Source organism: Euphorbia lathyris, chromosome 4, assembly GCF_963576675.1.
Source record: "Euphorbia lathyris chromosome 4, ddEupLath1.1, whole genome shotgun sequence".
Lineage (NCBI taxonomy): Eukaryota > Viridiplantae > Streptophyta > Magnoliopsida > Malpighiales > Euphorbiaceae > Euphorbia > Euphorbia lathyris.
Window position 1 is genome coordinate 41425422 of NC_088913.1, and position 11341 is coordinate 41436762.

The window sequence follows — 11341 nt, forward strand, 5'->3', positions numbered from 1 at the left end:
CAGGCACGTCACCAGATCCTATTGACCCGGAAATTGAAAGAACTCTTAAAAAGAACAAGAAAGAAAAGAAAAAGAAAAACAAAACCCCAATAAAAACTAAAATAACCGAGCCAGAAGTTATGGCCACACTTATGGATTACGTTAGGCCAGGAGTGGCCGGTGTAACAAACAGTATAGTTAGACCCCAAATTAATGCAAACCAATTTGAAATTAAGCCTGCGTTGCTTAATATGTTGCAAAATAATGTAACGTTTTACGGGTTACCTAACGAAAATCCTAATACCCATTTGACAAATTTCTTAGAAATTTGCGACACTTTTAAAATACCAAATGTGACTGCAGAAGCAATCAATCTTCGCCTTTTTCCTTTTACTTTGAAGGATCGAGCCAAAGAGTGGTTAACTTCTATGCCAGCCGCAACATTTGAGACTTGGGAGCAATTAGCCCAAGCATTTTTATCAAAAAATTTTCCTTTAGCAAAAACCGCAAGAGTCATTAAAGAGTTAACGTCTTTTTCTCAAAATGATAGTGAAACTCTATATGAGGCTTGGGAACGTTTTAAAGAACTTCAACGTTTATGCCCACACCACCAGTTGCCCGCTGAACTTTTAATGCAAACATTTTATAATGGACTAAATCCTACAACTAGAGGTTCATTGGACGCTATGTCTGGAGGGTTATTCATGAAGAAAACATATGCCCAAGCAAGAGAACTTTTGGAGGAGATGGCAATCAACAGCAGTATGTGGCCCGCGGAACGTGGACACCTACCATCAGCGAAACCATCATCCTCAACAACATCATCAGTTAAAGGTATAGTGAACCTTGATCCAGTAGCGATGTTGCAAGTCCAATTTTCTGCCTTATCGCACAAAATTGATAGGTTTATGGCACCGTGTGATTCTAATGGTAAGCCAATCCAAACAGATGTGGATTACGAAGGTATGAGTGAAATTGAACAGGTAAATTTTGTCCAAGGGCAAAACCAAAATAATAACCCTTATTCCAATACATATAATCCTGGATGGAGAAATCATCCTAACGTTAACTGGAGAGATAATAATAATGCTAATACTAATCAAAATCGTACTACCAATTATCAAAATCAATCAAGAGATTCGATTAGCACTTTATCTTCTAAAATCGACAAATTCATTGATGCTATGAGCGGAAAAATAAGTAATCACGACGATGGTTTTAAACGGATCGAGAATAAATTCGATCAGCTTATTAAAAACCAATCATCTAGCATCCATAATTTGGAGATTCAAATTGGACAACTCGCTAAATCAATTCCATCCCGCAAAGAGGGAAGTCTTCCAAGCCATACGGAAGAAAATCCGAAAGAGCATGTTAAGGCTATCACTCTTCGTTCAGGGAAAAACTACTTAGGCCCGGAAATGCCCGGAAATTCGACTTTACCTGGAACTGATTTATCGAAGCCCAAAGAGGATACATTAAAACAAAAAGATGCACCAATTGACTCTAGTACAAAAACTTTTGTACCCAAACCACCTTTTCCACACAAAGTCCGCAACAAGGACTATGATAAACAACTTTTAACATTTTTAGACAAACTTAAAAATTTACATATTAATTTGACGTTTATGGATGCAATTACGCAAATTCCCAATTATGGTAAATTCCTCAAAGATTTAATTTCAAAGAAAATCAGTTGGGAAGGAATTTCATCCATTTCACTAACTAAAGATTGCAGTTCGATTGTGTCAAGCAATTTGCCCACAAAACTCAAAGATCCCGGATGTTTTACCATTCCATGTAAATTGGGCGATATAGAATTCCCAAGTTGTCTTTGTGATTTAGGAGCAAGCATTAACTTGATGCCATTATCTATTTTTAATAAGTTAGGCTTAGAAGAAGACATCAAACGTACCAATATGGTTTTACAATTAGCGGATCAAACCACTAAAAGACCATACGGTATAATTGAGGATGTTTTAGTTAAAGTTGACAAATTTATTTTTCCTACCGATTTCGTTATTTTAGATTTTGCTTATGATGTAAATTGTTCGCTAATCTTTGGTAGACCGTTCATGAACACGGGACGTGCTCTAGTTGATGTGTCAGAAGAGAAAGTAGTTTTACGAATAGGAGATGATAAGATTGAGTTTGATATGAACCAAGCGATGAAATATCCTATGGAAGATTTCGCTTGTATGAAACTTGATTTAATTGAAGAATGTGTAAATGACATTGTTCAAAAAGAAGAAATAATAGAACCTATAATGAGTGAGGAACTAGAAGATAAAGACCCAGAACCTTTGATTCGAGAAGATGGACCAGTTCCGCCTTCAATTGTAGTTCCACCTAAATTAGAACTTAAAGAATTACCAAGTCATTTGAGGTACGCTTTCTTAGGCGAAGGCGATTCTCTACCTATTATTATCTCTAACAAATTAACACAAGTCCAAGAAGAGAAATTGAAAGAAGTTGTTAGAAATAGGATAGGAAGTATGGGTTGGCAAATTTCAGACTTAAAAGGTATTAATCCAAGTATTGTAATGCATAGAATTCATTTAGAAGAAGATAAGCCACCTAAAGCGGATAGGCAAAGACGCCTAAATCCGAACATGAAAGAAGTAGTAAAAAATGAAATTACTAAACTTCTGGACAATGGAATCATCTACCCTATCTCGGATAGTGAATGGGTTAGTCCAATCCATTGTGTACCTAAAAAGGGAGGCATAACAGTTGTAAGGAATGAAGAAGGTGAATTAATACCTACGCGAACCACCACTGGTTGGAGGGTTTGTATAGATTATAGAAATTTAAATAAAGCAACTAGGAAAGATCATTTTCCTCTTCCTTTCATTGATCAAATGATCGAAAGGATAGCTGGTCATGCTTTCTACTGTTTTCTTGATGGTTATTCCGGATTCTTTCAAATATACATTTACCCGGATGACCAAGATAAAACAACCTTCACATGTCCTTATGGAACATTTGCATATAGAAGAATGCCCTTTGGTCTATGTAACGCACCTGCAACATTTCAACGTTGTATGACTGCAATTTTTAATGATTTCATTGAAGATATCATGGAAGTTTTTATGGACGATTTTTCAGTTTATGGAGATTCTTTTGATTCGTGCCTAGAAAATTTGGATAAAGTTTTGTCTAGGTGTGAAGAAACAAATTTGGTATTAAACTGGGAAAAATGTCATTTCATGGTTGACGAAGGAATTGTTTTAGGTCACAAAATATCTGAAAAAGGATTAGAAGTAGATAGAGCAAAAACCTCAATAATAGAGAAATTACCCCCTCCAACTACTGTTAAGGGAGTAAGATCATTCTTAGGACATGCTGGTTTTTACAGAAGATTTATTAAAAAAATTTCTGTAATTTCCAAACCACTTACTAATTTACTCATGAAAGATTCAACCTTTGATTTTAATGAAGAATGCGTTAAAGCGTTCGAAACATTGAAAACAGCTTTAGTCAGTGCACCTGTTATTGCTAAACCCGATTGGGATCTACCATTTGAAATTATGTGTGATGCAAGTGATTTAGCTGTCGGATGTGTTTTAGGTCAAAGGAAAGATAAGAAACTTCATGTCATTTACTATGCAAGTCACACACTGTCTGGTGCACAATTAAACTACACCACAACTGAGAAAGAAATGTTAGACGTAGTTTTTGCATGTGACAAGTTTAGGTCATATTTATTAGGTTCAAAAGTTATTATTTATACTGATCATGCAGCATTAAGATATTTATTTGCTAAGAAGGATGCAAAACCACGTCTAATTAGATGGGTTTTATTGTTGCAAGAATTTGATATAGAAATAAAAGACAAAAAGGGAGTTGAAAACCTTATCGCCGATCATCTATCGAGACTTGAAGATGAAAACGGTCCTATAGGTGAAACTACCGGTATACGAGATGATTTCCCTGATGAACACCTCTATCAAATAAAAAGTGCCATGTCACCATGGTATGCAGATATTGCTAATTATCTTGCAGCCAATATTGTTCCGGAAGGATTAGATTTCCAACAAAAGAAGAAATTTTTCTTCGATATTAAACAATATTTTTGGGAAGATCCCTTTTTGTTCAAGACTTGTGGTGACGGGATAATTAGGAGATGCGTTGGTGAAAATGAATACGAATCCATAATGTCGGAATGCCATTCTAGTTCTTATGGAGGACATAATGGAGTTAACAAGACAGCTGCTAGAATATTTGAAAGCGGTTTCTTTTGGCCTATGATGTTTAAGGACGTCCGTTCATTTATTACTCGTTGTGATAAGTGCCAAAGAACAGGAAATCTAGTAAGGAAAGATGAGATGCCCCTCACAACCATATTAGAAGTTGAAGTCTTCGATATGTGGGGAATATATTTCATGGGACCTTTTCCCCCTTCCAATGGTAAAACTTACATATTAGTTGCCGCCGATTATGTTTCGAAGTGGGTTGAAGCAATTGCAACCCCGACGAACGATTCTAAAGTTGTCGTTAATTTTCTTGACAATATATTCTGTAGATTTGGTTGTCCAAGAGTTATCGTTAGTGATGGCGGTACTCATTTTATAAATAAGAGTTTTGAAACGCTTATGAAAAAATATGGAGTACGCCACCGCGTATCAACGCCGTACCATCCTCAGTCAAATGGTCAGGCGGAGATATCAAACAGAGAACTCAAATGGATTCTCGAAAAAATAGTTTCATCTTCTAGAAAAGATTGGTCTTCTAAACTCAATAATGCGCTATGGGCATACCGTACTGCATTTAAAACACCAATAGGAATGACTCCGTACCGCTTAGTGTATGGGAAGGCATGTCATTTGCCAGTCGAATTAGAACACAAAGCCTATTGGGCTATTAGAGAACTAAACTTTGATTTACGACAAGCAGGTAAGAAACGTTTGCTCAATTTGAATGAGTTAGATGAGTTACGTCATCTATCTTACGAAAATGCAAAGATTTATAAAGAAAAAGTGAAAAAATGGCACGATGCCAAAATTAAAGTTAAACACTTTAATGTTGGGGATAAAGTGCTGTTATTTAATTCACGACTTCGTTTATTTCCAGGAAAACTTAAGTCCAAATGGATAGGACCATATTTAGTCGTCAAAACATTCGATTATGGTTCTTTAGAACTGGAAGGTCCTACCGGAGTTCGATTCAAAGTTAATGGTAATCGATGTAAAATCTATTACGAAAATATTTCCCAACTAGGAATTGAGTTCGTAACAAGATTGTCTGACGTATAAATTACTCAGTTTTTCTTACACAGTTTATTTTGTTTTATTGTTTTTATATTTTTGTTCATTTTATTTTATTTTGTTATATTTTATTTTATTTTTTTCAAAATGCCATTTTTATGATTAGATGACTTTATGTTATGATTTAAATGCATAAAATATTTCTATTTCATGATTTTAGATTTAATTTTTAGGAAATTAAGATGAATTTGAAGTTTCGGGCAATTCTCTGCCGCGAATTTAGAATTCCCTACCGAGAATCCTCTTTTTTTTAGAACAGTCCAAATAGGTTAGGATTTCTCTGTTCATACCGAGAATTTTAAATTCTCTACCGTGAATCGGGAGGTAGCTTAGACGCCTGATTTCCGCAAGGAAATCAGCGTGTCGCGACCGCGGCTTTGCCATTCGCGGTCGCGACACGCGTGTTTCCTGCACTATCAGGTCTGCAACACTCTAACCCTTTCGACGAACCTCTTGGCAAACGAAACATTAAGTTTCTTCATTTCTGAAAGGTGCAATTTATACCTTTTCATAATAAAACGATACCTCTTTTCATTTAAACTCTTATAAATTAATCCTAGAGGATTCAAGTTCTGTTACAATTCTTTTCATCTTTGTCAGAACTCTGATTTTCTTCGCAAACACCGTTCTTTACTAAAGTAACACAAACTTTGCACCATGCCTACCAAGAACAAACCATCTAGGCACAATACTGCCTCAATCAACAAACGCCCAGACTTATCCAAGCGATATGGGGTGCCTTTTCCTATCTTCAGTCACGATGAAGGTAGGCGTTATTGGAATCACCGTTACAAATTCTTCACCGGAATGTTGTATATGGATGAATTTCTTAATAGCCAATTAGGCATTAGTGATGACATGAGCCGCTATATGGAGCGCCTAGGGTGGACAAAATTCGCCCAAATGCGATTTCCAATAATAGGCGACTGGATACTCGAGTTCTTCTGTACCGTGCGTTTTACTAATAAACGACGAGTACGTCTCAGTTTTCGTCGAGAAGGCGAAATCTTCACTTTCGGCTATCCTGAGTTGCATGCTTTGTTTGGTTTTCCCCCGAGGGATACAATCAAATGTCATCCTGGACGAGACATAACATCCTCGGACATTTGGAGAATGCTCACTGGATTCTGGCGATTCAATTCAAAACTCGCCTATAATCACTCTTTTCGCTCCAACTCCATGCTGTATTTACACAAATTTCGGTGTCACAGTTTATTCGGGCGCACATTCAGTAGTGTGGTCCGTGACACAGATTTGTATGTTCTTGGAGATATATTCCAGGGAAATGCAGTGGATTCTTCCAAAATTCTGATGGAAGGTCTTGTCGCCGCTTCTCGATCCAAAGATAAGAAGATTGGGTTCAGCAATATAATCTGTGGAATAATTCTCGGTTCAAAGGGTACTATTGATATCCCCTGGAGTGATGATGAATTCTTCCCGATAATTGACTATGAATTTCTCGAGCACGAAGGACTTGTGAAACGTGTCTTTCGAGCAGGGCCTCAATTTTTGTCTGCACCGGAACGTGAAACTTTCGTGCAGTTTCAAATTGATCGTATTAAGGCCAGAAATATCCCGCTAGATAGGGATAAATATGTAGAATAGTTTATATTTTTCATTTTATTTTTTGTATATATTTTGTTTTGGGAAAATTACACATAAATTCATATTTTAAAAACTATTTACAATTATGATAATCGCTTTTATGTATTTTATCATTATATGATTTTAAATTTTAAAATATCAGAATATCATAATTTTATTTTTATTTTTGTCAAATTTTCAGTTATTCAGTTGCAGGAAATAAAAGCAGTTTTAAAAAAACCACCAAATATGACATTTAAATAAATTTGTTTGACAGTTAAATAAATTTGTTTAAGGATCTGACACAGTTATAAATAATTTGTTAATTATGATCATCGTGTAATTTACCCTTTTGTTTTGTATTAATTATTAGTTTGTTTTCATTACTTGTACATATGTTAAAATAATAAAGATCTTATTTCATTCAATTCTTAATTTTTATCCATTTGATCCATTATCTATACTTAGCATATTTCATATGAGTAATTTCTAATTTTTCTTACTCAAATTAAGATAAAAAGGATTCACTTGAACTAATATGGTTTTCTATTTTTCCACACGTCTATCTACATTTTATTTATAACTCAATTTCTTTTTAATGCATTAGGTTTTCATTTAATCAATTCAATTCATGTATTAAATATGTTTTACCATGCACTTATTATGCATTTAATATGGTTCTCTTAACTTATATGCATAAATGAACATTTAAGTTTCATTAATTCTTCATAATCAATTTATTATACTTTAATTCAATTTATTAAGTTTCAACCTTTGGTTTTCTTTGGAATTAATGACATTTATTTAAGTTTTAAGTGCAGGAACACTAAATATTAAGTTCAGGAACCATTTCCTCAACAAAATTACACAAACCATGTCAAAAGGCACCAAAATAGGCCATTTTTACTAATTCTCTACCGAGAATTTATTAATTCTCGGTATGAGCAGCAACTTTGGTAGAATTTCAGGGCGAAAATTGCCTGAACATCGCGTGCCGCGGCCGCGGCTTTGCCATTCGCGGTCGCGACACGCGTATAAATTGCCCTTTTCAATCCGATCTTGCCACCAAATTTTGCCTATTCCTATTCCTATTCTACCTATTCACCTACCTATACAACCCTATATAAACCTACCTCTTACACAAACCTCACATCACCTCTATTTTTACCCAATCCCTTACTCTAAACTCTTCCCCAAAAATCTACTTTTACTCTTCCCAATTTATTCACTCCAATTTCTATCCTCTTTTCTCTTTCAATCACTTCCAATTCAAAACCCCAACCCCAACCTCATCTTCAAGCTTTACTTTTTCTCTCAAATTCTTCTTCTTCTTCTTCTTCTTCTTCTTCTTCTTCTCACACCCTACAAACACAAAACACCATCACCATGGTTAGAACTAAGCGTGTTGGTAACAAGCCCGCTGTTACGGAAGCTAATCGCCTTCGGGTTCAATGCGGAGTTTATTTTGACATCTATTCGGAGGAAGAAGCCGCTCGTTTCAAACATTTTTCTCAAGCCGACCGCCAATTTGTGGATATGCACTTCTTAGACTTCCATTCGGTAAGAGCATTAAATTTCTCTACTCGAATTGATGCCTTTATTGAAGCTTTGGGTTGGCAAGAATTCGTTAATATGCGTTTCCCGCGTATTAATGAATATGTAGTGGAATTTTTGGTCACTTTGACCATGAACAAGAAGAAAACTTCAATTTCTTTTAGGAATAATGGTATCCCTTACACCATTGACTATGAAGCAATGGGCAATATGTTTGGTTTCCCTACTTCTGATTTTTATGATAAGCCTAAGGATTTTGATAATGATGCGGTTTGGCAAATTCTTTCGGACCAATACTATTTTAATTCGAAAAACACTTCAAGCAAGTTGATTAAGGACAATTGTGTGTTCTTCTTTCATAAGTATTTGAGTTTCTCCTTGTTTGGTCGTGTTCAGAGTTCTAAGGTTCAGGTTCGGGATTTGTATGTTTTGGATAGTTTGCTTAAAGGCTTGAGGATTGATAGCATTGGTATTTTATTTGATAATTTGTTCCGTGCTTCGAGGGCTAGTACCATTCAGATCCCTCTTTGTAATTTTATCACCGCTATTGTGTTGGGAGCACGGGGTGAGTTGGCCGATTATGACATGTCCACCTACCGTGGGTATGTTCCGCTTTTGGACATCTCGGCTCTTGAGCGAGCTCATTTATTGCTTCCACAAGGACCTCCCGTCTTTATTTCATATGCTACCCGAATTGCCCATCTTCGTGGCACTATGGGTGGTGGCGCTTCACGTTCTCAATTTGTAGGTACCGAAGGCGGCGGAGAGGCGGAAGGCGAGGAGGATGAACCACCGGCTCAAGCACAACCCCAAGCACCTCAAGCGGCGGATGATCCGGTAGATTTGCGGCGGATTTTGAACCAAATCAATTCCAACAATCGTCAAATGAATTTAAGAATTGATGATTTGGTTGAAAACAATATGGTGATGAATGACAACCTCAACCTTTTGAGGCGTGAACATCGATCGGCTCGGCATCGGATGCTTTCCTTTTTCCGACGCCGCAATGTGGAGACGTCACCTACACCTCCCGATTCCCCACCTCAAGCTTAGGTTGTTTTCTTTAATTTTATTATCTTGTTATAATTTGGTACAATTTTCATTTTCATATGTTTGGTACAATTTTCAATTTTTAATTTTATGTTGAATGTTTTATTTGCACCATTCCTATCTTTATTTCGTATGCTTAAATTTTTGTGCTTTTCTTCTTGATATCTCGCTTTTGCACCAATGAGGACATGGTCCAATTTAAGTGTGGGAGGAGATGTACATCATTTTCATTTTTCTAGCACAAATAACAAATGCAACAAATCATTTATAACAAATGCAACGTATTTTGCAACATAAACTTGTTTAAAACGCTATTTTTATTAACTTCACATTTTCATATATTTTTAAAAATTAATCATAAGTTAATATGATTATTTTTAGGTTATCATTATCGTTAGAAATTATATTTCTATACGGGTAATATTTTTCAAAATTTTTCACGAATCTCCGATACGATTTTAAGTAAAAATTGTCTCGAGTGAATGTATTTTAAATAAAAAATTCTTTATTCAATCTCTATTTTTATATCATTAAATTCATGATACAATAAATCTTATTTTAAGTTTTCAATTAGGTTTATAGGCATTAAATTGAACTAACAATTTTAGCTCGGTTTGATTTCGTCTTACATTAACACCAATTGAAGTTTTTAAGGAAACGTTAGCCATAATACATGTTGAATTTTAAGTCAATATAGGATGAATGTGCTATTTTTTTTTTTCAAGTTACAATTTTATAATTCATATTAATCAATCAATTAGTTGAATTCTTAACTTTTGGCCACGATTGAGACCAACCTTATCACAATCGAGGTATGGAAGGGAAGAAAATTAAGTACCGTTTACTTTTGGCCACGGTTGTGACCACCCTTATCACAATCGAGGTATGGAAGGAACGTTTAAAAAATAATAATAATAAGCATGTATAAGTTTAAAGTAACGATTGCGTCCACCCATGGTATGGTCAGTACCTCTTAAGCAAACACAAAGCAATAAAATACGTATAAAGTTACGATCAAGACCACCCTTATCTCGGGCGTAACTAAGCAATAATTAACCCAAGTACTTATTTAAAATAATATATCTCATATATTAGTTTAGGTTTGGGAAAGGAAATTTTTGTGCTTTGAAATGCCTTTAGATGAAAGATTCAATAACATGTGTGCTTATTTCGTCCCGAATGCTTCAATACAAAATTGGAAATACAAGACGAGTGATATATCGTATATTGTACTAAGTTAGTTTGATATTTTGCGTATAAATTTGCCATGCGAAGTTAGTCTTTTCGGCTTAACTAATTTAAAAGGTAATACAGAGATATATGTTTTATTTTCATAAAGAGATTAGTTAGAGAATAAATTCAGTGAAATTTTGCTCGGGACTAGCAAAAGATTAAGTGTGGAGATTTGTTAAGCCCAAAATATACCTAAAATATCATCAACAATTACATCAATATTACCACGAATTTATGATATTTATAACCATTTAGAAAGCTTTTACTCTCGAATATGTTTCTTTCATGCAAGGTACATAAATATTTGGTAAAATCCAAATAGGAGTAAAAAGAGCTCAAAAATAGAAGAAAAGCCCTACAAAAGGAGTCGAAGACGACGAAAATTAATAACGCCAAGTCGAGGACACGAACGAGAGCGAAGAAGTGAAAAATGCTCCATGCCGCGACCGCGGCCCCCACTATTCACGGTCGCGACACGCGTCCCTCAGCCTCTCCTTCCCTTCGTCTGAAGTACAATTGATGCTCCCCCATTCTCGGTAGAGAATTTAATATTCTCGGTACGAGCAGGAGATTTTAGAGGCCTAGTTACACACTTTCGTTTTTAACGAAACGCGATCGTTCGGGTGGATAAAGACGTCCTTTCGCAGCGGACACGATCCTTCACAACGGACACG

The 11341-nt window shown here is 35.5% G+C and overlaps 1 non-coding gene across 1 annotated transcript; it reads right to left on the bottom strand.

Annotated features, from left to right (window-relative positions):
* Positions 1–488: 488 nt before the first annotated feature.
* Positions 489–595, bottom strand: LOC136228233 (small nucleolar RNA R71). Its single transcript, XR_010688563.1, has one exon. It is a non-coding gene; the product is annotated as a small nucleolar RNA R71 (small nucleolar RNA).
* Positions 596–11341: the final 10746 nt, after the last annotated feature.